The following is a 5,998-nucleotide window of genomic DNA, read 5'->3' on the forward strand; positions in this document are numbered from 1 at the left end:
TACTCACATAAGCCAGATGCACAAGGTAGCACATGCATCTAGAGTTTGTTTGCAGGGGCTGGAGACCCTGATGTGCCCATTCTCTCTGTCTGCCTCTTACTCTGTCACTTTCAAATTAATAAATAATTTTTTGTGAAGTCAGGCTGGGCGTGGTGGCACACGCCTTTAATCCCAGCACTCAGGAGGCAGAGGTAGGAGGATTACCATGAGTTCGAGGCCTCCCTGAGACTCCACAGTGAATTTCATGTCAGCCTGGGCTAGAGTGAGACCCTACCTTGAAAAAAAAAAAAAAAGCGAGTCAGGTTTGGGAGATGGCTTAGTGGTTAAGGCACTAGCTTTTGACTTTGAAGTCAAATGACCCAGGTTCAATTCCCTAGTACCCACATGAAGCCAGATATATAAAGTGGTGCATGCACCTGGAGTTCATTTGCAGGGGCTAGCAGCCTTGGCACATGCTCAATTGTGCTTGCTCGCTCACTCTCCCCAAATAAACAAATGATTTTTTTTAAAAAAAAGAATAAAGTCAAAGCATGGCTGAAGGAAATGGAAACTAGTCAACAATAACAATACATTCCTCAAAACATTTAAGAGAGCCAGGCGTAGTGACACACGCCTTTAGTCCCAGCACTCTGGAGGCAGAGACAGGAGGAGCTCCATGAGTACAAAGCCACCCTGAGATTACATAGTGAGTTCCAGGTCAGCCTGAGCTAGAGTGAGACCCTACCTCAAAAAAAAAAAAAAAAGAAAAAGAACTTCATAGAAGGATGAAGGAAATCGAGGAGAACCAACAACAACAACAAAAGGATCTCAATAGGGAGTAGAATAAAAACTCAATGAAGACATAATCAATCAAATGCAGGAATGAACTCCAACAAACAAGCAACTCTAGCCAAGACATGAAATTGGAATTCCACAAAGAGATGGAAATGCTGGGAAGCAAAAAATGTAATGGAAGCTGGGTGTGGTGGTGCATACCTTTAATCCCAAAACTTGGGAGGCAGAGGTAGGAAGATCGCTGTGAGTTTGAGCCACCCTGACATTACATAGTGAATTCCAGGTCAGCATGAACTACAGTGAGACCCTACTTCAAGAAACAAAACAAAACAAAAAGGATAAATATGAAAAAAAAAAACAAACCACATGAACAGTATATGGGAGAAATGTGGGACACCTTACAAAGACCAAATATTGAGATCATTGGCACAAAAGAAGGGAAAGAAATACAGGTCAAAGTCATAGAGAACGTCTTCAACAAATTGCCAAAGAAAACCTCCCTGACCTTACAAAAGAGAATCCCATCAAAGCATAAGAGGTGCTCAGAACACCAAACAGGCAGGACCAGAGAAGAAATTCCCCATGTCATACTATAGTTTAACTCTCAACATTGAAAACAAAGAAAAAAATCAGCAAGAGAAAAAACAGCTTGTTACATACAAAGGTAAACCCATCAGAATTACCTCTAATTTTTCAATGGGAACTATGAAGGCCAGAAGGGATTGGAATGGAGCATTTCAAATCCTAAAAGACCATGGCTACCAACCCAGAATACTATAGCCAGCAAAATTATCCCTCATAAGTAAAGGCAAAAGAAAAACTTTTCATGATAAAAGACATCTGTATGATTATATGAGGACTAAGCCAATCAGAGAAGTTTGCATTGAATAACATAACCAAACAGACAAACAATCACACCCACGAGGGAAAAATAGTAGGACAGAAATGAAAGCATATGGTGGGCTGGAGAAATTGATTAGTAGTTAAGGCACTTGCCTGTGAAGTGTAAGAACTCATCTTCGAATGTCCAGGTCTCACATAAGCCAGATGCACAGTGACACAAATGTGCAATGTTGCACATGCACACAAGGAAGCACAAGAGTCTGGAGTTCATTTGCAGTGGCTGAAGATCTGGGCATTCCCATTCTCTCTCTCTTTTTCTCTCTCTCTCTCAAAATAAATTTAAAAAAGAAATGAAGCTGGGCATGGTGGTGCCTGCCTCTAATCCCAGCATTCCGGAGTCAGAGGTGGGAGGATCACCGTGAGTTTGAGGCCACCCTGAGACTACATAGTGAATTCCAGGTCAGCCTGGGCTACATTGAGACCCTACCTCAGAAAACAAAAACAAAACAAAAAAAAATAGAAATGAAAGCATATAAAGTCCAAGAATATTTAAAACTCCAAAAAGACTGAAACTTGACAGAGATTAACTTGTACTTTACAGTTGTAACACTAAGCATCAATAGTCTCAATGCCCTAATCAAAAGACAGGCTGGAGCTGGAGAAATGGCTTAGCAGTTAAGGTGTTTGCCTGTGAAGCCAAAGGACCCAGGGTTGATGCCATAGTACCCACATGAGCCAGATGCACAATGGGGCGCATGCATCTAGAGTTCATTTGCAGTGGCTAGAGGCCCTGGCGTGCTCATTCTCTGTCTGTCTCCTCTCTCTCTCTCTCTCTCTCTCTCTCTGCTTGAAAATAAATAAATAAAGTCAAAAAATATTTTTAAAAAACAATAAAAAGATGAGTCAGAAAAAGTACTTAAAGAGCAGTTTGGAAGGCATAATATATGTATTTAGCCAGACAAAGCAGGGGCTACATACTTCTATCATGCACCTCAAAATCCTTCTAGCCTCCGTACCCAGTTTCAAAACCACTACAACATTTTTAGATTTGTTACAGTAACATCATCCTTCTTTTTTAAAAACTTTTTATTGACAATTTCCACAAATATAGACAATATACCATGATCATAATCCTTTCCCAATATCCTTTTCCCCTCTCTAAACTACCCCGACACTGAATTTCTTCTTCTTTCCAACTAAGCCCGCTTTTATTTTGATGCCATCATTCTTCCCTCCCATTATGCAGCTCGTGTATGTACCATCAGCCACTGTGTGTCTGGATGATAGCATTATAATCAGCCCTTCCCCTTCCTTTGGTTTTGACATTCTTTCCACCTCTTCTGAAATAGTCTCTGATTGTCTTACTGCTGAACACTACACAATCCACTGTTACTTCTTAGCATTATGACCATTTTAGTCACCCCAGTGGTCACTACCATCTGCAGAAAGAAGTTTAACCTACAGTGAGAGTAGCATTAGTATATGGGAATAAACATAAGTCTTTAGAGTGCAGCTTGATGGTCATAATATTTCCAGTTAGCCAGACAACAGTAGTAGTCATCCCATTAGAGTTTATAGTATTTTAAACCATATGCTTTTGACTAGATTTTCAGTATTAGGCATAAATTCTCTCATGTTGTAGGGAGCCAATGCAAATGCCATTACAAGATGGCACTGGCTTCCTGCCAGTCTTGAGGTAATCAATTCCTTATTTAGGCAGCGCCTTGGCACCAACCTCACTTGAGGTTGCGCATGCGCTTGACGCACCTTGTCCCGAGCCTATCCCGTGGCTCCGGTGGGCGGGTGAACCTGTGGCAGCCAACCAACAGGCGCCCCATAGTATTCTGCCCTATAAAAGCAGCTACACTCCTGCGCCCCTCGCCCCTCGCCATCAGCTTTCCTGTTAACCAAGAGGCTCTCCAATAAAGTGTGATCAAGAAGGATCTTCGTTTGGTGGTCGTTCTTCTCCTGCAGGACAGGGGGCTCGCCCCATCATGTGGGATAAGCCTTAAATCCAATCAGAGAGTAATGGTTTTCCCCCAAAACACATGTCACAATTGTACCAGTTGGTACATTTAGCCTGGCTGACCAAATGTAAAGCCTGCAGGGTCTACTGCTGGTTAAGACTGTTGATGACTTTTTTCTTCCAAAAAGCTGTGTATTGCATAGCTCTTTCCAGTATCCTGACAGCTTGTCCACAGGGATGAGGCTTGAAGCTCAGCTCCAGCTTGAATTCCCAGTGACCTGCAGCCCAAGCCAAACATCATACTTGATAGAAGAATGTGTATGTATTGGCTAAGGCTTTGTGATAGTTAATCACTAAGAGATGGAAATACCCCATTTTAAATGTGAACAGTGACATTTTATGGGCTGGGGTCCTAGACTGATTAAAAAGGAGAAAATGACTTGAGCATCAACATTCATCACTTGTGATGGTTAAGTTCTATTATTCGTGTAATCTGTATGGGAATCCACAGACATTCCTATTGGTTGGGTGTCTGAGGTTGCTTCTAGGAAGGAGTAGCTGAAGGAGGAAGTCCTTCCCCCAGTGTGAGGCCTTCCCACAGTGTGGGCGGGCCCTCTTGGAGGGGGGCTTTATCTAAGGAAGCTCTGGGAGAAACAGTCCCTTCCTCTCACCTGGCTGCAAGTGCTGCTTGCTGCTTTCCAGTGTAGATGAAGACCAGTGTGGACTGAAGACAGCAGCTCTCCAAGGAGGAAGCCTTCAAGCCTTCAGTGCTATATTGGGACTGCTGAGACATCCAGTCACATGGACTGAGCAGCTACTGGGTTCCTTGACTGTTGGGCCTGCAGACTACTATTGTTGGTTGGACTGACATAAATTAATCCAACAAGTTCCCTTTTTAATACAGTTCATTTTATTTGTTCTGTTCCTGTGGAGAACACTGACGAATACATCACTCTTTGCTTCCTGACTGTAGATTGAATGTGAACAGTTGTCACACATTCCTTTTGCCATGTTCTTCCTGCCATGATGGATTGTGTGGACTTCTTAAAATTTTTTTATTAACAACTTCCATGATTGTAAACAATAACCTATGGTAATTCCCTCCCCCCCCCCACTTTCCCCTTTGAAACTCCACTCTCCATCATATCCCCTCCCCCTCTCAATCAGTCTCTCTTTTATTTTGATATCATGATCTTTTCCTCCTATTATGATGGCCTTGTGTAGGTAGTGTAAGGCACTGTTAGGTAACAGATATCCAGGCCATTTTGTGTCAGAGGAGCACCTTGTAAGGAGTCCTATACTTCCTTTGGCCCTTACATTCTTCCCACCACCTCTTCCACAATGGACCCTAAGCCTTGGAAGGTGTGATAAAGATACTTCAGTGCTGAGCACTCCTCTCTCACTTCTCAGCACCATGGTGCCTTCTGAGTCATCCCAAGGTCATTGCCAATTGAAAAGGTTCTCTAACCAAAAGTGAGAGTAGCATTGATATATGGGTATGAACATTAAAAGAAGTGCCTACTGGCCAGTTTGATGATCATAGTATATTCATTTAGCCAGAAGCAGCAGATGTTATACCCCTAAGGCTCATAACTACCCCTGCCGTAGGTTTTCAGTATCAGGGATATATGAATTCCCTCCCATGGAGTGGGCCTCCAGTCAAATTAAGTTGGACTAAATATACTTTACATCAGGAGATTTCTATGAATGTATGGGGGCCAGGGATGAAATACTGTGGCCTCTCAAAGTGTAAACCAAAAAAACCCCCTTCTATCCTTACATTGGTTCTTGTCAAGTACTTAGTCATAGCAACAAGGAAAATAACTAATACAGCAATTGGGTCCAAAGAAATGGGACTGTTGCCACAATAAAGCAGACATAGGCTTTGGTTTGTGTTATTAGAAGGTATTTAATTTTTTTTGTTGTTGCTATTGAAAATGGGACAGCCTCACTGATTTCTTTCTCTGTATATTTGTCCTTTGCATATAGAATGGCTACTGATTTTTGTGCATTGATTTTGTTGTATCCTGCCACTTTACTGAAGGAATTAATCACCTTTAGAAGTTTTGAGATTGAGACTTTCAGGTCACTTATGTATAGGATCATGTCATCTGCAAATAGGTCTAACTTGACTTCTTCCTTTCCAATTTATATCCCTTTTTATTTCTTTCTCCTATCTTATTGCTTAGGCTAAGCCTTCTAGTACTATGTTGAAGAGCAGTGGTGAGAGTGGGCACCACTGTCTTGTTCTTGATCTCAATGAGAACTCCTTAAGATTTTTCCCTATTAAGTAGTATTTGGGCTTTACGAGCTTTATATGTAGCCTTTAATGTGTTGAGACATAAAACCATCCCATGCCTATTCTCTCCAGTGTTTTGAGCATGAAGTGATGCTGTATTTTGTCAAAGGCCTTCT

Source organism: Jaculus jaculus, chromosome 2, assembly GCF_020740685.1.
Source record: "Jaculus jaculus isolate mJacJac1 chromosome 2, mJacJac1.mat.Y.cur, whole genome shotgun sequence".
In the NCBI taxonomy this organism is placed as follows: Eukaryota; Metazoa; Chordata; class Mammalia; order Rodentia; family Dipodidae; genus Jaculus; species Jaculus jaculus.